A 22,312-nucleotide genomic window follows, 5' to 3' on the forward strand; every position below is an offset into this window, starting at 1 on the left:
CTCCCCGTGCAGCAGCCAGGGGTGGTGGCTGGAGGTGGGCTGTGTTGCGGTTGCTGTTTTGTCCTGCCCCCGCAGGAGAATGTGGCTGCTTTCTTAGTTCTGCTGCTTTCCTCCTAATGCAGGAGGCTGGTCCCTGCAGGCTCCAGGGAAGTGGGGCTGTGGAAGTGCCTAACTCTGGGGCTAGAGGGTAGGGGAAGCTGCTGGACTGGTATGGGGGCATGCAGACTGGAAGCCCTCTGGAAATAACTGGTGTGGGCATGATGAGCAGGATTAGTTTCAAGTGAAGTGAAATTATAGTTAGAAAATTGAAACAAATAATCCAGTTACTCTCAAGACCCAGTAATAAAGCACTGATACCCAGATTAGTGTTGTATCATCCCCATTAGATTTCTCTCTTAACGAATAGTTATTTCTGGCTTTCAATCCGAGCTCCAGCTGCAGCATGCCCTTGTGTCCGTAGGACCGTGCTGTTCTCTCATGTTCCCGGCAAGGACAAAAGGAAATGGCAACCCTGTTGTTCCCTGAAACTATGAAGGGCCTGGTACCGTGAACATGCGCAATGCTGTAGCTGTTTCGGGAGTAATGAGCTGAAAGTATTGCCTCGTTTGCAGGATGTGGGTCAAACTTGAGGGGAAGGGAATGGTGGTCTTTGCATAGAATGGTGTCTAGCTGTGCACAGCAAGTCCACATGAAGAAAAACGATGTGGAACAGGAGGAAGCAGGAGGGGGTAGGATCTGTGATTTTTTACTTATTGTCCGGATGTAAAATAATTTTAGGGTAGAGCTGGGTTTGAGGCCACTGGTCTTTCAAGTCCCAGAAAAAAAAAGAGGTGGGGACATCCATCTGTTCCTTGGTCCAGTTAGCCAGAAAGGGAGGGGAAACGATTTCTCGTCCAAAGTAGTGCTTAGTAAATGCTGTACATACTCACCTTTGACTTTTGTCGGTGCTTGAGACCCACTTTCTGGGGGTGTTTTCTTTCCCTTTCTTGCACACCCACTTTTTGAGAGACAGATGGGGAGGTTGTCAGCAGGCTGGTGATAGAAGAAGGATGGCCCATGGACCTGTTAAGCCACGCTGCCTGCAGGATAAGGATGCTTGAGAGGAACTGCCATTAGGATAGCCTGAAGTGGCCAAGCTGTCACATCTGTTGTATTTCTATTTGAGCTAATTGCTCATGCGACTTTAATGGTTTCATGCTTTTATTTCTGCTGCTACAGCTTTTCATGCCTGTAGGGAGCCTAGAGTTTGGGTGTTAGTAAGTGAAAAAAATAAGGCCCTCATTCTCCATGGAGAAAGGCTCTTGGGCATGGTAATTTCATGCCTGGAAGGAGTCATATTTGCTGGATAAGTTTTGTAACCTAACCAAATTAGCTTTGAGAAACCATAGTTGTTAATCAGAGTGTTGAACTCTATGGTCCCTTAGTTAAAAACATCACCAAGCTCCTTGCACAAAGGATGGGCGTTTGGTTTGCAAAGTAGGAGAGCAGTCTGATTTTGATGCTTGGGGCAGCAGCGATCCCTGGGTGTAAGGTTGTTCATAATAGTCTGAGCACTTAGTAGGGTCGGGCACAAAGTCACATCGGGTCAGCTGTTTTTGCAAAATGAAGCAGTGAAGTGACATTGTTCCCACCAAAAAACTTTTAAAGAGTAATAAAGGACAGTTTGGGTATTAATAGAGATTTGGATAATAATTCCAGCAAATAGTTCCAAAATACATGGAAGAGGGGGAGAAGATGAGAAGTGGCAGCAGTCTTTGACGTGTGTTTGTGGCTTGTGGGACTGCGCCCACAGCAAAAGGCTGTTTTGGAGTGTTTGTTCTGGGCTTTTACTTCTATCAGTCTTAACTCTGCCACTGAAATATGGTCTAGTTATGAAACAGGGTGGGGATGCCGGCTGCTCTCCAGTTATGAAGGAGCCACAGCCCGGAGACACAGCTGTCTCCTTTGGGTCTGCCATGGAAGGGGATGCTGGGTTTTCCAAGTCCCGTTGCTGTTCCTTGCAGGTCAACTGAGGCATGGCCACTGGAAAGCCCCGCTGGTTCACGGGGTCCTCCAGGATGGCTGGTAGATTCCCGAGCCAAGTGGTAGTGCCTCGTAAGCCGAAGCTAGCCAGAGGGACAGAGAAGCCTGCAACTGTAAGTACCTGCTGCGGCCAGGTAGGAGCTGTGTAAGGCTGGAAACTGCCCCCGCGTCCTTCCTCTACCTGCCCCTCCTGTTGTCTGGCAGCACTGTGAAGCTGGACACCACCTCCCCGTCTCTCTGCTGCCATGCTTCTGTCGGAGGTGGTGACCATGGTGCGGTAGGGGATGGACTGTGTGCTGCTTCAGGGGAAGTCCAGAGTTGTGTCTGGATGTGCCACTGGAGCCATTTAAATGAACGTACCGGGCATTGCACCGGAATAGCTGAAGCGTGAGCGTGTGCTTCTCTCCGCCCCCTTTGTGTGGGCAGTAACGTTTTGTCACCTCGGGATGCTTGCCAGCGCTGCTCTGACCATACCTGCCCTCCAGGCAGCTGGGCACGTGGTGGGCTGCTCAAACTCTGCTTGAAGGTTTCGAGAGGTATGGCTGGTCCCAGGTGGAACAGGTTCCAAAACAGTTGTTCTGTCCCGTATCCCGTGTGGAGCACAGATCCAGCGCTGCAGACAGCAGCGGAGTCAGGGCAATTCCTCCTCCCCATCCTCAGACAGCCCTTTGCTGACCAGAGCTCACTTGGCTGAAGATGACCTGGTGCTGAAGCTCTGTCGAGGAGATACCTTTGCATACTTCTGTGGAGGGGTCTCGGAGGCCCAAACAGAGAAAACAAGTGCTAATTCAAAAGAGATAACTAAAACTTGGAGCCATTCCTCTCCACCTCAGTCTTGGCACAACACTGATTTTCTGCTTTCCTGACTCACCCAGCAGTGACATCTCCACATGTGTGGTGGTTGTGAGCGTTGTGCAAGGGTGGAGTTAAGGGATTTCTGGTAACTCCTCCCAACCTTTTTCAAAGGTCACTGGCTCACTCCGGCCAAACTGGAAAGGAAACAAATGCCCGAAGAGCAAAACCCCCAACATGTCACATCAAATCACGAAGGAGAAGCTAACGGGACAAAGCTACTTGTTTGGAGCATGTGTATTGCACTCTCTATCATTAATTTACTAATGGTAAATATTTCAACAGGTAGTTATGGGACTTCCAGGACTATCCTAGCGGCTATGATCACAAATTATTCATCGGTGGCTCTTGAAGAAGAAAAGCCTTTCTGAATAAAGGCAGTTCTGTAGCTCTTGCTGGTGTTTTGCATTTCAGCTGACTCCCTCTGCCCTCCTGAAGGAGATGTCTCTTACCACCAAGCAGAGGCTGGCCAGCACTCGGGAGATGCGGCGACCCCAGATTATCCAGATTCTAGACATGAGCGAAGCCTCCCATCGTAAGGTAGCCTTTTCTTGCCCTTTTCCTTGCTGTTTGATGTGACGTTTGAAGAGAGCGCGTGCTTGTGACAGGCTTGCCTCCAGCTTATCTAAATGCCTTGGTGACTAAGTCCTGTTGTTGTTTCAGACTGCTGCCGGTGTGGAGTTCCTTCTGCTGGGGGAAAGGTAAAACATTTTTCCCCAGTGAGATGTTGAAGTCCTGACCTGCGCTAAGCCCATATAAACAACCTCTGTTGAAGTTGGTGGCTTTTGCTGGAGATGAGCTACTGCGGCTAAAGCATGATACTGGGGGAAGGCTGGGGCGGGCCACAAGGATGCAAGCTTGCAATTTCCCACCTTCCTGCTGAAATAGCCAGCCCTTGGTTTGGTGTAGTCTCTGTCGAACACTTGGGGTCATAGGATGCCCTCAGTGGTGGCAGCGTTGGCCTTTGAGGGCTGAGGGCCTACGGTAACTACTCAAGGTGTAGCTAAAGCAATTGCATGAATGCTTTGGGTTGGAACAACGAGTGGGACCCGTACAGGGTGTTAGATTTTTCAGGCTGCCGGGTACACAGGGGAATGGCCCTGGGCAGAGGGGAGTGGGTGTGCTTTATCTGGATCAATGTTTATTTACACGTGTGTTTAAAGCTGCTTTTCTTACAGATCTGCTTAGTATAACACACGTTCCAAAGGGGTAGATGACTGAGGTAGGCTGTTGAGTGGAAAACTGCCAGCGAGAGACCTGTAGCAAATTGGTTAAGGATTGCCCTAGACAGCGCGTGAGGTTGGGAACGCCTCGGACGAGCGCACACAGAACTGGCCGTGTGCTGTGGCCGCTGGCTTCAGCACGACCCTGACTCCTGTGGAGAAGCAGGAGACGTGCCTGTGTCTTGTGAGTGTGAAGAGTTCAGCTGGAAGGGGGGAGGCAGAGCAGGGAGGAGTTTTCTCAAAGTAACGCCTCGGCGCTGTAAGCATTTGCTGTTTCTGTATGTTTTCAGACCTGCTTCTGTAGTGGTATTAAAGAAAATGGCAATAATAGAATATAATGAAGCATCCATTTAAAGCTCGTGGGAAAAGGAGATGCCAAGTCCAGCTTTACTCAGATTGCCCAGTGATGCTGGGAAAGTACCTGGAACTTACCACCTCATCTGTCGCTTTCTTAACGGCGGTGTTCCTTTCTGGCCTGTCTTCTCTTCTTCCTGGTTTCTGGGCTGTGTGTCAAAAAAGAGATTTGAGGATGTGTTGGGCTCGGTCTCTGTGTCTCAAAGTAAAGATGATCCCCAAGTTGTTTCCCATGGGGTCTCCTGTAAATTCTTGGCTTTCCCTTGCTCCACGAGTGCTTACAGCTCTTGCAGTGAGTGCTCTGGAGCTGTGTGACCGTGTTAGCCCAGGGCTCTGCCGGAGGTAAGTGCTGCCTTGCCTGTTGGAGAAGGCGACCTGGAGAAACACCTGCCAAAAGAGCTGCTCGCTTGAGCCTGCTCTAGTGTGGCCCAGAAACTTTTGATCTGCTCAGAACACAGGTGGGTGAGCTTCTGTTCCCCTAGCGTGAGCTGGGCAGGCGTACTCACCAAGGGACTGTCCTTCGCTGGAGGCCAGTGTTGTATTCTCTCACCGATGAGTCTTTCTCCCCGCGGCTGAAACTCTCTGCTCTCTTTTGCATCTCCAGTTCTCGGCAGTTGCCCTGGAACAGAGCTTGTTCCGGCCTTTCCCATCAGAGGTGGTATTTCAGAGCTACGTCCCCGATGAGGTCTATGAAGTGCCACTGATTCTGAGGAACGTGGACAAGGTAAGTGCTGGGATGTGGAAGTTTAACCCTGTGCTGGAACTGGAGAGCAGTGTCATCCGTGCGGTGCACAGCACAGCCAGTCGCCTGCTGCAGCACAGCGCATCCAGAATAAAACGTCTCACCGCCTTTATTTTGCAAGACGGTGGAAATCTTGCCATGCTGAGGTTTCTCCCCCTGGTTTTGGCTGTGTGTTGGTGGTACCTAGCTGAAAGGAGCTTTTCTGGTCAGCACCTTTCCCCGTGGAAGCCCTGCACGGGTGGGAATGTTGGGGGCTGTACAGTTCTTCCCTGCCCTCGTGCTTTCCCTCGAGTGTGCACCGCGTCCTGGTGGCTCCGTGGTTAATCTCAGTTTCCACAGGGCACCTCTGCCTCTGGGTGAGCTGCACAGAGAGCTGAACGGGCTGTCAGAGCTCTGGGTGGGGTCTTCTCCACTTTATGCTGGAGTAAGTTATAATTAGTGGTAACAGCGCTTCAGGAAAGGTGTTTTGAAACAGCAGTGGAAGCAGGCTGATTTAGCAGCAGCAGCGGGAGGCCTTTAGGTGCCCCTTCAGGCTCCTGCTAAGCTTAATTGGGTTCTGCTCAGGTTTTCCTGAGACAACGTGATGCTCTGCTTCCCCTTTGGAGAGCCACGGCCTGTTTGGAGTAAAGTGCCCTCAAAGGTCTCCACCTTTACTTGAAAAAAACGATCATTTTGAGACTTCCCAAGAAAGTTGAGAATGGAAAAGTTGAAAAATGTCAGCAGTTTTGTTCCACTGTCAGGAGGGAAATTGGGACCTTTTGAACTTCAGCTGGGGAAACGTTTGCTGGAATGAGGCATGTGCCAAGGGCAAGCTGGTGGGAAAAGGCAGGAGGGAGGAAAGGAGCTGAGCTTGGTGTTCTCTCCCTGCGCACTTTCATACACGCAGGGGTTTCTCTTGATACATAGCAGTAAGTGCACGGGCAGTAGAGACAGGTCAGAAAGAGGGGTGTAATTAAGGATACTCTTCTGTAATGAAGAGGAAGGGGTATGCGTGAGGGCAGGGTGGGATGGGAAGATGGAAGTGTGCACAAGAGACGGTGAATTCGCCTCCTTTCCAAATTTCCCTGTTGGGGAGGGCAAACAGGTGGACAACAAAAAAAAGCTGTCGAGGCATACTGCAGGTGGAAGAACAGCAAGTCCAAGTATCTCCTGAGATAACAGGTTGTGACAGGGATGTGGGTGAAAATGGAAGACCCTTTGGCAAGGAAGGATGCGGGTGTGCTCCCTCAGTTATTCCGGGAGAGTACTGCACCATTCCTGGTCTGGCATTTAACTTGGGAACATTGATAAGATGCAGCATGTGTGCCTGCACCCGGGGGATGCCACTGGTGTGATCTGCGCTGAATTTTGGGCAGTCTTTGCTGTAGGTATCCTCGTCCCTGATTAAAATGTGCCTCAGTCCTCACTTTCTCTCTTCCTACTCTCTGCTTCATTCCCACTGAGTCTTTGGCTTCACCTGCTCCATTATCCATGCAGCACTTCAAAATGTTTATCTTTGCCAAGTACCAGCCAACAGGCAAACAGTTAATTTGCTCTATTCATGCTTCCTCAAGTGGAAAAGATCATCTGCATTAACATTTCTGCCATTCCCAGTAAATGATAATAAACTTGTACTGTGTAAAGCTGCACCTTGGGATTTACGTGCCCTGTGAAGGGGGAGGCAATGTGTGAACTGTGGTTTTTTTCCCAAAACAATGTAGTTTTGAAGCTAGTTAGAGCTCAACCACTGGAGAGCATGGGTGTAAAAGTAAGATAAGCTCCAGGAAAATCTTTGGTATGTTTTAAATACAGAAAGACAGAGAGGATAATCCTGCGAGGGTGTTATATTCTAAATTGGTTGGCTTTTGGCGATGTCCTGGAGAAAAGCAACGTTGTGCTCCGTCTCAAGTTTTTCGTGCCAGTTTCCCACATTCCCCTGAATCATACTGAGTTACACTGCATGGTAGCCTGAAGTTGTCTGCCCCATAAAAATCCAGCTGACAGCAAAATGTATTCCGCATAGAGGCTCGGTAATCATGCAACTACAGAAGTGCTGTACTATATACTTCCTGCTCTTACCTGTGTTGTAAAATTGCTTTTCTATTTTCAGGCTGTTCCTCAGCACCCTCAGATGTTCTGGGTGGCTTTTGCTGAAGGTCTGAGCCACACGTGCTCCCCTTCTAAGGGACATGGTGACCAAAATGCTTGTCTGCACTGTGAAGTTGGCTCCTGGAACTCGCCGCCCCAGGACATTGCTGGGTTCCAAGGGCGTTTGGAGAGTTCAGGACTGCCTTGGCCACGGGTTACCAGGCTCGGGTGGGTGGTGCAGAGTGAGCCTCCATTTTTTCCAAGCCTCATGTGGGGTTGTTGTTGATCCGTGAAGCTGCCCACCAGTCCAAATCACCTGCTTCAGACTTTGAGATTTGGCGCTCAGGGGTTGCTCTCTGTGTGCTAGGGAAATGCCTGTGTGCTGTCTGTGTGCTGGTGGTGCCCCAGAGGGCAGAACCGTGCAGCAGGGTGCCTGCAGGGACTGCTGGGGGTGGGCAGGGGTCCCCAGGGATCTGGCTTGCCTGCGCTGGCAGCTGCCTGGCTACAGTCACAGGCAGCAGGAGCCTCCGGAGAGCAGAGGTTGGCTTTTAATAATGAAACCACCGCCAGGCAGTGCCAGTCATGTATCTCGGGGCAGAAAATGCCTTTGAAGCCCCTAGTTGATAGGCACAGCCTGGGGGGTCGCCTGGCTTTCCATCACTTGGCCAGGTTGCTGGCTCTCATCCTCTGCATCAGCCTTTCCTTGTAGCATATTGTGCTTCTCCCTTGCTTCTTTCCAGCTCCCTTTGGTTTTCCCCAGCCATCTCTCTGTTTCTGGGGTTGTCTCTTTGTCTTCCTGTGTTTCCTCCTTTTGCTCTTCATTTGCTGCTTTTATTCCCAGTAAGGCCACAGTATCTGTGGTCCCCTCTTGCTGGTCTGCCTACATGACTGTAGCACCGCAGCTTGACTGCCCCGCTCAAACCCAGCACGTTAAAGTGAATTTCTTCCTTCCGCCAGGATTAACACGTACTGTTTGGCGTTCAGATAATACATGCCCCTTCTAGGGGCATGTCTGCCTGGATGTGTACGGGCAGAAGCCAGCAGATTCTCTGGGCTTATTGAATACACGGGTGACTTGATTCAGATATTATACCGCCGTGCTGCTGGTGTCTTCCCTGCTTGGCCCTTCCTTCATCGCCCTGCTGCCTCTGGCCTCGAGCTGTTTTGCCCAGGCAGAAGGGATTAATGTTCACTCTTATGTGTTACGTGTATGTACCTCCAGAGCTAAAAGTGCTTTGTGAAGGTGGTATCACCAGGCCTCTTCTCCCCCTGTTTCCACAAGCTGCAAGATCATACTTTCCTCTCTTTTCTGCAGGTTCCTGGGCTGGTGAAGGTCATCTTGGAGAGCTCACCTTATTTCAAGCTGATCAGCCACCATGCTGTGTGCCGCAAGGTACTGCCTGGCATGCTTGCGACTTTCTGCATCGTTTTCTCCCCTGATGAGAACAAGGTGAGACTGGAGGTCCCGAGAGGTGTGTGCCTTCAGTGGGAGGTGAACCTGCGGGGCTGGGTTCAGAACAGGGCATCTGCTGTGGGTTTTGAGGCACTGTCCTGGTTTCGGTGGCATTGCACTGGATCTGCAGCTGGGGGAAACTTTTCCTGTGGTGAAGATGATGCTGTCATAGGCTGGAGGCTCTTCTATGCTTCAGACTGTGATTATCCTTTGGTGCTGGAACGTTTAATGCCATGTCTGTTGGCTTCAGGGATAAGAGTGCACTGTGTGGTGGGGTGGCCTCTCATGGTGTTGGTTTCTAGTATCTGACTATTGCTGCATAATTACGGGTTTGCTCTGATAATTATAAATACAAAAGCCTGTTTGCATAAATACAAACCTGTTGTTTGGAGGACCCAAAGCTGAGCCTGATCAGAGTGAGGACCACCACCTTTGAAAACTGGAGTTGCTTCTTGAATGCATATCGTGTTGGCCGCAGTAGTGAGACGGCGGAACATTCTGTCTGAAGCCGGCACTTTTCTTGCACACCGGTCATAGCCCATGCCGTGCTGCGAGGTTTGCTCTAGGCTGTGGTCAGGCAGCCTGCAGCTGGTCACATCCTGGCTGGCAGCACCATGCGATGCCACCGCAGCAGGGACTGACGAGCTGTGCGTTCCCTCCCTGTGCTTTCCTGGGCGTTTTCAGGGGAAGGCGCACGTGGGACAGTAGGGAAATGGCAGGGAGGGGTGCTGATAAGGTGTTTAGCCATCGCACCTCTCTACTCAATGTTAGGGGCTTAATTATGATGGAAAACGCTAGGGGAATGGCTAGATCCAGAGAGCTTTCCCCTTTCCCGTCTGGCAACCAGTTCCCTGCCTCACCCTGGGCTGGAGCGAAGGTGATGCTTTTTCATACCCTCTGTGTTCCAGCCTTGCCGCTGTGCTGCCCCTGAGGATACTTGCCCGCCTGTGCTCCAGCTGTGATTCTAGGGGAGAAGATGCGCTGTGCTCGTGGCAGGGAGCCAGCCTGGCCCAGACACGCTGAGCTCCAGATGTCTTTAACCAGCAGGAGGCTGGTGTGCTGCAGAGGACTGAGGCATCTGGAGCGCACACAGGAGTGAAGGGGCAGGTAGCATCTGCAGGCAGAGTGTTAGCCTGGAGCCTTTGGGCAGTCACGCTGGTGTGGCTGTGCCTGCGTGCATGGGGCTGTGGTTGCTGTGTCAGCTGGCACCTATTCCCTGCCCCGTGTGCCGTGCTTTTGCTCGGAGGTTGGAACATCGGTGCTGTGGCCCTGGCAAGTCTGGCACTGTGCCGTGATGTGAAGGGGCGGCGGTGTTACCTGGAGGCTTGTTAACGCAAAAGGGTTTAGTACCTGGCATGGAAGGGAGGAAGCCCTGCAGGGGAACACAGACAGACAGGCTGACTCTTTACACCAGCACTCTGCTGCCTCTTGGCACAGTTCTTTGCGTGACTTTGTGGGTGATGCAAGGTGAGGGGGTCGCTCTGAGCCAGCTGGTGTTTCTGTGCCAGGCCAGAGGTGCAGGCTCTCTTTGGGCACAGCTGTTCTCTCATCTTCCGTTTGCTGCTTAGACTTAGTTGAACACCCTGTCCTATCCTCAAACAGCATGGCTGTAGCAAACTAGAGAGGAAATGCCCTGTGGTGCCTGGCTCCCCATGCTTGTGAAATGATCTGTTGCTTTGCGGAGGGACTGAGAAATTGTTTTACGTCATTCGTATGGAAGGTTAAAATGATGTTGGCTTAGGGCAGTTCTCCATACTGCCCAAGTGACATAAGAGCTTAATCCCACCGAGGTAGGCTTTGCAGGGGACACTGCTTCCTTTAAAATGTGATTGACTAGTATTCATGAGCATTCATTTTTGGGATGGAAGTAAATCGGTTCCCATGAAGGGCAAAGAGCTGCTCTTCAACTACAGAGAAGCAGCAGAGCAACACATGAACATCACCCCAAATAGAAGTAGGGTGAGGTAACTCCCAGGACCACTCATGTCCAGTACTTTGTCCCTTGTCTTGCCCTTGAACTGGTGAGTGTGTGGCATTAGGGAGCTGTGCCAGCGAGGTCCTCTGCACAGCTCGAGCGACACCCTGGTGGTTTCTGCCGACCTGGGTTTTGTGCTCCTTGCAGGGCATTGGGAGAGGGATGTGGGCTGCTTGGTGAGGAGCACATGGGGACTCTACAGCAGAACCAGAATGTTGTATAAATCGAACTTTTTGTCTCGTACTTGATGGAGTGTGAGTCAGGAAAGTGCCGGAGTGCTGTCGCTCAGCTAGAAATGCATCAGTAGCATGGTCAGGATGTGCAGAGCACCTTGAAAAGCCCTTAGCCAAGAGGCAGGCTTTGGGAGATGGTTCTGTAAAGCCACCTGTGTTGGGCTTGCAGTTGCTTGCCTGCAGAGTATCTGTGTGTTAGTTGTGGAAGGCTCAGGAGTGCTGCCTTTGAATAACTCCTACATCTCTGATACTGCATGATCCACAGGGACTGTGGGTAACCCAGTGAAGTGGGGTCTGGGTCTTCCTGATGAGGAGCCGGTTTGTGTCATTCTCTTGCTTTGAATCTGTTCTTCCCTGGAGTAAGTCTGACTTCAGTGAAGTCACTCCTGATTGAAAGGAGTAAAATTGTGCCTCAGCCCTAAGTAATAGGGCCATGTGAGTTGTTAGTGGCTGAAATGCCACGTAGCCCTTTCTTGGAAAATGAGCAGTTTCCTACTGTCTCGCAGTCATTTGGGAATGTGCCACGTGGTCAGACTGTCAGAAAAGGAATAGCTGACGCGCCTCTTGGTTTATTGGCACTTGCGTTATAAATGAACTGCTAATTTTTCTGCTGGGCAACATTTCCAGTTTGTTACTCTTGCTGCTTCTGATTTGCACGTTTCTGTTTTATGGCTCCATTGTACAGCGTGGGTGTTCTCGTGCCAGCCCCTGTTCCCGTGTGTTCTTGCGTTATGGTCTGACGGCCTCTGCTGAACTGGAAACCATTGTGGCACTGACCGGCAGATAAACAACAGACAGAAATACTTCCATTTGTGCGTCCTTCAGGCTTATTAGTAGTTTATTGTAAAGGAAGAAGGAAGCAAGAAGCACATAAAAACATAGCAGAGCTTATTCTGTGTTGTCCTCTTGCTCTTTTCACTGTAGCAGTGCACTGTTTTCAGGCAGTGCAAGTTCAGTCTGTGAGGTTTGTGAAATTCATTGCTGATGCTCAGTGGAGACTGAATTAATGCACATTGATTACTCTGAAATATGACAGGACGGTGAGTTATTGCATGACTGAAATGAAGTCCTTTAAAATTCAGCCCAGCCCTGCTAGATGTTTTGTTGTGCACAGAAGCTATTCCAAGAATACTTTTAAGATGACTCTTGTGAGGAGGAAAGGGGCAGAAGACCAAGGCAAATGGCGCGGCGCCACAGGAACCTGAAGCCAAGTGACTCATTTCAAAGACTCCTGCGAACCGGCGGCTGAGGGGGGCAGGCGCAGGGGCACCCCCTCTGCTGCGAACGGATCTTCATCCTCTGGTCTCTCCTCTGTTGTCACGGCCCTTATTTTCCAGCCTTTTTTTATATCAGGGTTTCAGCAGGAGCTTTCCCTGCTTGGCTTGCTGTGTTACCTCATGCTACAAGGATCTTTTCTTTGCAGGTTGGCTGCTGCAAGGAATTCAGTGAAGCATTTGGGATAGGTTATGCAGGGAAACTGACATCTGAGTTTGGGGTTCTGGGCAGTTAGGCTTGATATTGCTGCGACAGTAATTCCTGTTAGCCTGAGTTTACAAAGAGCCTGAAACAACACCCAAGACGAGCAGCTGCTTCAGTCTCAGTGGGTGCCAGTTCAGACGCCAGTGGTGATACCTGGAAGGCCAGAGCTTGTAATTTACTGCTTGTCACAGGGGAGCACGAGAAGGGGAGCCATCGTACAACTGTCTGTATCTTCTGTGAAACTGAGAGGGGAGTTGTATGCAGGATGAAGTCGTGTTTTCATGAAAACCTATAGCCTGAAGCTGTGTCTAAACACAGCAAACTTTAAAGCATAGATGGGATGCAACCCCTCTGTCATCCAGGCACGTTTATTTAGAAACCTGGTCTTAAACAGTCTGCTAAGGGTTTGCAGTTGCGAAGCAGAACAACATTTTGAACTGGTCTCAACTGTGCCCCTAGGCTGCAAGCAAGTGCGTAGCAGGGTTAGTGCCCTGGTAACACGAGGCAGTGCTGAAGTAGAGACTTTGCAACCTGTTGCCCCCAAGGGAGGGCAATTCAGCTTTCAAAAGCTTAAGGGACCATGGGTTCACAGTGGCACAAGCAGCCAGCTTCTGCCTAGCACCCCTCTTGCCTTGGGTTTCCCCCTGTTTGGGCTGGCGCTGCATTCAGCCTGGTGCAAGGTCCCACGTTGGTGGGGTGGTAGAGCGTGGCTGAAGGGTCAGCCCGCTCTGAAGTGCTGAGTCAAGCCTTGCACGGGATGCCATGTCCCACGGTGTCCCTGGAGAGGGGGCTTGGAGCATAATGTGCATCTGCATGAATGGCGAGAGGCATCTTTCTCTCTCAAGGTCGTGGTTGTCTCTGTGAAACCAAATCCTTGTTGCTTTAGCCTTGCCCTCAGGTCCCTGGAGAAATCCCTTGTGCATTGCTGTGCAGGTGGTCCCAGCGCCCCTCACCAGCAACGGAGCTGGGAAGGCTGCCTGTGCTTGCTTTTGGGGGGGATTTATTTCTTGGGCTCTTAATTGCATTGCTGTTGATCCATTTGCTCCTTAGCAATGACAACACCTTGACAATTACTTCCTTTTACTTGCTCCAAGTAGCTCCAGTTGTTGAAGTTCCTTTTTTCTTTATCCTCCTGCTGATCTGAACTTGCATCCTCCTCTGCCTACCTGGCACCTGGAAGAGGGAGCTAAGTAAATATGGCATGCCAAGACTTAATAAGGCAGGTAGCTTTCAATTGGCTTTGCAATGCCTTTGTTAACAGTAGTGTGGCCAAAAGAACAACAACAACAAAAGCAAATAACATTCTTCATTTGCTAATGAGTTTCTGAGGATCGAAACAGTGCAGGACGTGAAGTAGCCAGATAATAGGTGCTTTAAATTCATATGGGCTGCCCATAGCTTTTATTTTAGAGGGCTTAGGCTGCAAGATTGAGTACAAAATTGCTAACTCAGAACGACTTGCTGAAGATGAAACGCTTTCCTGAAATGCGGTATTAAATCATGCAGGTTGCTTGCTGCAGTTCCCTTCCTAGTATTTTACCTTCCAAATAGGAAAAGCAAAAGCCCTTCTGCAGTTTCTAGGGTGAATATTTGAGATGTCTAGAAAAGGAGATTATTCTTTTTGTCTTGGATGGGGCAGCATCTGTATTGACAAGCTTAAACCCCAGCTGAGCAGGTGGTAGGCGAGGTGCTGGGTGGTGGGTGAGGCGCTGGCTGTCAGCGCTTGCGTTAGAGCAATAGGTGCGTGTCTGTGCCTGGGCTGGCTGCCTTAGGGCCCTTCCAGGAGGGGATGGGGACAGGAGCAGGAAATCCCAGCTGTGGCGGAGGCTGGATCGGTTCTGCTGAAGGGAGTTTGCTGCTGTATGCAATTCCTAAATCATTAAAATCCTAAAGCGCTTGCTGCTTCAACAGTGATAAAAATATCAAATTAATTAAAAGCACTGAGGAAAAAATCAGGGCAGCCAGTGAGTGACGAGAAGCAGAGTTTTTATCAGCTCATCCATAAGAGCGCTGCTGGGGGTAATGGCTCCTGGCCCTATGGCAGCAGATTTACCACTGATTTCAGTGGGGGCAAGGTGATAGTTCCAGCGCAGCGATGCCACGCCATACATCTGGAGACTGCTCTGCTCATCTCTACAGTAACATGGTTTTGGTAATTTGGTTTGCCTTCCTGCTGCTAAACGCCAGACAGCCGGGGCGCGGGGGGGATTGCCTGGCTCTGTTCTGCAGAAGGCAGTGGCTGGGACTGCACAGCCGGCTTTGCTCTGGTGGGGTGTCTGAGTGTCCCCCGTGTGCAGCTCCCGATGCCGCCTGCCTGGGGTGGGTGTGCTAACCAGGCACGCCGTCACTTACTCCTCTAGAACAGACCTTACAGAGGGGTGTGATTACGGCATCAGCCAGAGCTGTCTCCTGTGCCCCCTGAGGCTGGGTGAGATGTAAAGGGAAACGGAGTTCAGACACAGGAAGAACTAACACCCTTTAATTCTAGCGCAGAGGTGGCATAGGCTGCTGAGGGCAGGGGTGCAACTGTTAGCGCTTTTAGGTACTTGTGAAACCTCTCGCAAAAACAGTTTGGGTCTGGAGCTGAGCCAGCTCTGGTGTGGGGAGATGGATCAGGTGGCTTTTGAAGGGTGCGTGTCCCCAGCCTTGGCCCTATAACGCTGTGAGAAGGGGCAGGAAATACAGCCGTACCCTGCACTGCCCTGACGCTGCCGCAATTACCGTGTCCAGCTTGTGAAGTATTTCACCGAAGACTGACCATTGACTATGCATGTGGTGAAGTCCTTTTGAAAGTGTACCTGAGCATCCCCTGCCAAGCTTCAACGAGGTCGCCGCGTTGCTGGCACTGGAGTTAGTGCTGTGGCACAGCTGGGTTCTCAGTGGTGCTTCCCATAGTCTGCAGTGGCGATCGAAGCAGGTTGCGTTAGTGCTGTGATCCCTTGCATGAAGAGACTGTTCTGGTGTCTCGGAATCAAAGCATCAGATAATTGTGGTGCTGCCAGCTTGCTGCAAAAGCAGGTGAATCAATGGGGTTGTTTCTCCTTTGCAAGTTAACGACCCTGTGCAAGTCATGCTACTGGAATGAAAGCTCATGAAGGTAAAAAGTACTGTTGCGTTACTGAATGATACTGCTACAGCCATAGAAAACAGCAGTTTTCCTTCTGCCGTGGGGAAAGTACTAAAAGCATTGTGCTGAGATTGTTTCTTTCCCCGCAGGATTATTTCCACGAGCTCATCTGCATCACAGAAAGGGGAGAAGTTTGTTGTGCCTCTCCGAGCTATAGGTGCCCGAGCTATCCTGGCCTTCCCCGACCAGGTGAACTTCTCAGCCTGTCCAGTCAAGTACAGCACCCAGAAAACACTGCTGGTTCGCAACATCGGTAACGGGGCGGCCCGCTACTGCATCAGCCCTCAGAGGTAGGGAGCTCATCTCTTTTTGTGCAAAACACTGTTGTGTGATAATACAGTTGGTAAACAGCGACAAAAAGGAGCCAGAGCGTGTGAGCTGCTGTACTGCTGCCGTGGCTGGAAATGGGCAGGGCACGTGGGGTTTGCTGTTGATTATAGTGTTTGAAGCATGGCGCAGCCTCTGCTAAAACTCTGCAAGCTGCAGAGTGGAGTTTTATAGTGCAACGGTGTCTTCAGTGCACAGTCGTGCAAGACTGATTCTGTTAGATTGAACGAGCAAATGTAGGAAGGCAGCTGGACTGCCCTCGGGCTGTGTAAGATCCTGCGTGGCAGACGACAGCTCTAGGAGCTCAGTTCCTGAAGACCAAAGGCAGTGTTAAGAAATGGGCAAGCTCTGAGCTGGTGGAAGAGACATTTAAGAATTTATCATCAGCTTTACCAGCAGTTTGTCTATAGTAGCAAGTGCAATCAGAGATGATAGATCAAAGCAACTGGTATTGAGACCCTGACAAAAACCCTGTGGGGTCCAGAACCTGGTTTTCCAGTAGGTTTGATCTGGTCCCTGGGATCCACTATTCTTCATTAGAATGAGCTCTTAAGTGGAGATGAGCTGGCAGCGGCTTCAAACCTGCACTTTAGCCCCAAAGCAGAATGCCGATGGGCGCACAGGCAAAAGGTGCAGCAAATGCCTGGCGCGTGGGTTGGGAGCCTTTTCTAGAGCTTTGTCTCTCTCAGATCTCCTGGAAAGTGCTCTAGCATGCTGTAGTAGCTACCAGCAACCCCCTTGATCTTCAGTACCTTCTGAAGTGGTTATGTGGCCCTATTGACCAAATATACCCATTCCCTGGGAGGCCACAAGCACGTGGCATTTCGGCAGTCTCCTGGTCAAGCGCCTGATGTGTGCTGTGTCGTGGACAGCCTGTACTGTTCCTCTTGGTCTGAGAAGACAGTCACTGGTTTTCCAGTTTGCTGAACTGGAGAGGGTAATGCGTTTTGGAAACTGCACCTGCAAGGAAACCACTTCAGCTGGCTGGTAGTTAGCTCCGTGTTGCTTGGTCCCAGAGGTTTTGGTGTAGGAGCTGAGGTCCAGAATGCAGCAAAGACGTGCCGTCTGCCTTAGTGCACCTGAGTTGCTTCGGTTTCTTCCCCAGGAAAACAGGGGTCAAGAGAAGGCTCTTTGCTCTTTCTCCTGGGAAATGCGAAGGTCCAAGAGGCTTCTACCAAAGCCTGGCAAGGCTGTTGAAGCAGGCTTCCAGGATGCTGTTCAAGCAGGCTGCTTCTTTTCACTGTGGAAATACATAGGCAGGAACTTGTAAATCCCTGTACAGCTTCCCTCTGGGATTTCCAGATCTACTTGTCACCACCAAAACAAGTACCCAGTCGTGTGTAGCATCTCTTGGCAATGTCCTTGCCAACTGTTCTATCGCGTGATACGGCGTACGTTGAATCCTGCTTGATATGGATTTTATGCTGAACTTCACCAATTGAATGTTTCAGTCCTGATTTGCAACAAAGGGATGGGAAGCGTTACGAAAGCTTTATTTCAAACTACACAAGAAAGTACAATTCTGAATAACTGGATTGCGTGTGCGCAGAGATCAAAAGCTGGTAAGATTTCCCATGTCAGCCAAAGGCATCAGTCATCTCTTCCATTTCGTTATGAACTTTTGAAAGCCAGTCTGAAATTTCAAACTGATGATCTTTGAATATAAGCAGCGTTTTATTCTAATTAGGTCGCCCCCACTTTCATTCAGATTTCTTTTTTAAATACTCTGAGGTTCCTGTCTTTCTGCTCTTTTATTTTTTTTTGCTTTAAGTGTTCAGCGAAATGTCATAACGAATTCCTCATTGGGAACTTTCTTAAAGGTTGAGTTCCTCTAATGCCTGTGTGTCTACCATCTGCCTATATATGTGCACAGATGTATAAGAAATAATATGAGAAATTCGGGGAACATGTGAAATGGAATTGGGCTGCTGGAGAAGATAAAATCCTAGAATAACTTTGGAAGAGACCTCTGGAGATCATGTGAGCAAACACAGTGCTCAGAGCAAGACCAGTGTCAAAGTTTGATCAGGTGTGCACTCAACACGAAAAGTAAGACCAAGTGATACCAGCCTTCGTCTTTCCTTCTCAAGGCTGTGCAAAGCCATTTATCCCAGCATCTCCCTGTATGTGCTGTGCTCCAGCCCCTAAGCTCCTCTTCTGTAGAAAGGCTTTCGTGCCCACCAGCCTGCACTGCCAGGGATTCTTCCATCCCAAATACAGGTTTTTGCATTTTCCATCCCTCGGCTGCATGCGGTTCTGCTGTGTCCCCTGAATAGCAGCCCAGCCCTCCAGTATCTCGACTGTACTCCCCCAAGCTTGTATCCTCCACTCAAAATCCGAGTGCTCCCCACTCTTGACCAGGTCACCACGTCCCCTTGCAGCCTGGGAGCAGAACAACCACGTTCTCCCTGTGCGATGAGGCCATGGTGTGCCAGGAGTGGTTTCTCCAGCCAGTGCTGGGGACTGCGCTGGGTGACAGTGGGTTCCCTGCTGCTTGTGCTGTGAGAAGCTGCTCAGGTGCCTGCCCCGAGGTCCCAGGTGAGCTCAGGGGCTCCAGCAGCCCCAGCAGAAAAGAACTGGCCTCCCAGCTGGCATGACAAGTTGGCTGGAGAGTCTCACCAATACACTGCTCCACAGGCGAGTAGGTCATTAGCTGTTAATTGTCTTTGAACAACTCTACTTACAGAGGCTTTCGCGGGAGAGACCGTTTTCCTCCTCATGTCAGGGGATTAATTTCCCTGCGTTAGAGGCTGTGACCAAGGCTGCATCATTATTAACGACAGGGGAAGTTTTTAGTTTAATGTCATTGCATTCTTTTGAATGACTCCCGTAATGATTGTTCAGCATCACAAACACTTAAACCTGTGCTTTGGACATTAATGCGTGGTGTTTCCTGTCCTGGAGAGCTTAATGTGTAGATACGAGACGCAGTATTTAAGAGTTATGGCATAGGTGGTAGGAGTGCCAGCCTTACAGACTTACATTCAGGACTGTTTTAGTCTCTTCCTATTTAGTGGAGAACTGAAGCAGCTTTAGTGTGTGCTTAACTTTTGCTGAGTACGGATGTAGTGTTGTGTTAAAGCCAACATCAATATCACATAATAGTTTTGTGTGCCGCTATGTGTAAGCATGCGTGCACGTGAGAGGGGGAGGAGGCTTAGTGGAGTAGAAGGGAATGAGAGATCAAAGTTTGTGGACCATCAGCTGGCCTCTGTGTCCTTCATTCTCTCTCTGCACAACTGAGACTTCTTAGTTGCTGCAACTTCTGTCTTCTGGCCTGGGCGAATTCAGGCTCTTGCCCCTTTGCAAGGCAGCTGCAGGCGCCACAGTTTCCTAGTCCAGTGCGCCGCTCGTATCACTTCTCTCTGCCTCCTTTCTCAAAATTCCCTTGGCATCAAGCGTAACCTACCAGCTTTCACCTTCAGTGCATTTTTCAGCCCATCTCCAATGCTAACCTTTCCTCTCGGTCAGTACTGCGAGCTCTGCTCTTGCAGCGGGTCACTTCATAAGGACATTCCTTGCCTCTTACAACTTTATCTAAGGACTTGTGTGGTGTATTTTACTCCACGGCAGAGCTCTCAAATGAATCCACGGGGCCAATTCAGCATCCTTCTGCTGTTGCTTGTTCAGAACTCTCCCTTGCCGTGGTATCTACCAGAAAACATGGACACGTTTTGACTCCTCTTTCGTAAAGGGTGTGTGTGTGTGTGTGTGTGTGGGAACCCTGACACCAAAGCACTCCCCATTATGCAGCTTGGCTCTGTGCCTGTCCTCCCCCTGCATGCCCATACCCAGCTGTTCACTGCATAGTGTAGTAATAAAAAAAATAATAATAGTATAAATATAGAAAGTCTTTTCCTGCCGTTCTCATTGTTAAGGCTGGTTAGTGAGTTTCTTCTCCACGGCATTCACGGAGATAAATGTCATTCCAGTACATTTCAGTTGAAAATGGTGCCTGGAAGCAGATCTCAGTGCAGCACTGCCTTTTCCTGACGTTACACTGTGCTATGCTGTGCTATGGGTTAGAGAGGATCTGTCTGAGAAGGTCCATTTAGGAATGTCCCATCAAGCTCTGGAAGCTCAGGAAATGATCCTACATGGCACAGTGCCAGGAGCCGCCTTGCATCCCTCCCTGCAGTACCCATTATACTACATGGAGGTGTGGGGCTGGAGAGTTACCATGGGATGTACAGGGATGTGACAACAGAGCCTACGTGCAGGGAAAGAGGGAAAGAGAGAGCTTGTGAGATGCTGGCTCTGTGCAGGATTTTTTCAGTATGGAGATGGAGTCTTGGATGCTTTGACCTAACAGACTGTGTTTACTGGAGTGGTTACAGTGCTCGACTTTGGCTTTTATACCATTACCAAAACATTACGTATGCCAAGATTAAGTGATCTTTGGGGTTTTTTTCCTGCAATAGGTCTTAGTTGACAGAGGGGGCAATTCAATCACCAGTAATTTTACTGTCGGTCTTGGGGTTGGAGGCAGCTTTTAATGAAATCAATTCTCACAAACTCAGATGATTTTATAATGCAAATTAAGGCACCAGAGGAGTAAAGGGGTTTTGGTTGTAGAAGAGAAACATACCATGGGACGAAGTATGTTGCAGCCTCGTTGCACGCTGCACTGACTAAACGTATGGTTCCCGGAGGAAAGGCAGCGCGGTAGTCGGGAAAGCTGAGCCACAGAACTGTCAGCGTTGTTCACTTGTCAGCTGGTTGCTAAATTGTCAGGAGTATTTTGCCCGTGCTATCCTCATGGGATTTAACTTTTGCCCAGCTTGGGGAGCTGATGCCTGGTGAAAGCAAGCAAGATGTAAACGCCAAGGCAGATCACAATGAAATTGCTTACTAATCTGGTGTTGTTCCCTTTCTGAAGGGCAATTACGGGCAAGATCTCAGCAGGTTCTGCTGGGAAGGTCTCCCTCAGATTGGTGCGGCTAGATGAGTTCATACAAGCTGGGGACTGCAAGGCACCGTTGGGAGATCTGGACCTGTGAAAGTTTAGATGTTGTACAACAAAGCAAACGTACAAATGGACGTAGTTGAAAAGCATGTCAGAAGAAGAGCTATTAATAAACCTCCAAACCTTATCTTTCCTGTTTTGTCAGGAGCGGTAGTTATTCATTACAAGGGTAGATCTAACAGGACAAGAATTACCGTAAAGAACAGCTCACAATTAATGGCTAAAAGGCCAAAGTTTAGCCTGCCAGCTTCATCTGTTGGCAGTGGTTTCCGTGTGGCTATTAGTGTGTCAGGGACGTTTCCTTAGCATCTCTTATCTGTAGGCTGCAGGGAACAGCTTAGTGATGTGGACTGAAGTTCAGAGTTCAGGTGAAGCATGGACCTTACATCCCTCTGGGTCTTGGAGAAGCAGGTCTACGTGAGGGATACCAAGCTCCTGCTACATCAGGAACCAAGTTGTCCTGCAGGTACAGCGTGGGGTGGGAGGCAGGAGGTGCGGTGTCTGACTTGTGCTCTGTTTCTCAGTCCTGAGAATGAGTCCTGACCTCGGTGGGATCCTCTTCTCTGGTAATTTGAAGATGTGAAGGTATCTACTTTCTCGGGCATCCCCTGAAGTCATCCTCAGGAGTGTCATTCCCATCCCAGCTATCTGAGGGCAGGGGTATGCAGACATGGGGATGGAGTAGGAAGGGCATGGGATGGGAGGTAGTGCTGAAGTGTGGCCCTTAACCGGCAGCTTTTCTGTTCTGGCAATGTTTCTGGTAAAAACAACAAACTAAAAGAGGTGGGGGGGAATTTTTCTGTGCCTTTCCCACAGCAGGCAGTGATCCCCGCCAAGCACCAGCAGAGCCCTGCCCAGTATAACCAGGCACAACCCCCAGCGCAGGTGCAGGGCCATGTAGAGCAGCCCGGTTCTGAGGCTGGCGGCGCCTTGGCTTTCCTCCTCCCTCTCAAAAGCCTCAGGTCCAGCACGTGAACATTGCGGGCCCAATGCTTCCCCATTAGTCACTGGCGATGTTCTTGCTAGTCGTGATGGGAGCAGGTCAGGCCCCCAGTTGCATCAGTGTCTCCTTAATGAGCAGGAACTCCAGCAGTTTCATCAGCTGTCGCTGCTTCCATGAGCGAAGCTCAGCTTGCGCATGGCTCCATTTTTTCTCATTATTTCTGTGGGCTGCACTCCCCAATCACTGTAAAACTCTGCAGAAAATATTGTTAAGGTGACAAATTGACCACCAGCAAAGCACTAAATCCAATAACTTTTGCTTTCTAAGTGAGGCTGTACAAGAGCTGCAAAGCCCAGCTGCTGTTGTGCAGAAACATGTTGCATCTGACTTTTCCCTGAGCATTAAAGGACTGAATTATGTGTCTGTCAGCTGAGAGCTGTTTACCTGGCGACAAATCATAATTGCTCTTGTTAAATCTAAAGTACACCGACACATTTTCATACTATTTCCCACACATTGCACAGAATTTCTCTAGTAGGCCAAGCAAAC

At 49.9% G+C, this 22,312-nt stretch overlaps 1 pseudogene; it reads left to right on the forward strand.

Moving 5' to 3' along the window:
* The first annotated feature begins 2,015 nt into the window (after window positions 1–2,015).
* Window positions 2,016–22,312, forward strand: part of LOC129785669 (hydrocephalus-inducing protein homolog) — a 67,688-nt pseudogene continuing 47,391 nt past the window's right edge.

This window comes from Falco peregrinus, chromosome 14, assembly GCF_023634155.1.
Source record: "Falco peregrinus isolate bFalPer1 chromosome 14, bFalPer1.pri, whole genome shotgun sequence".
NCBI lineage: Eukaryota > Metazoa > Chordata > Aves > Falconiformes > Falconidae > Falco > Falco peregrinus.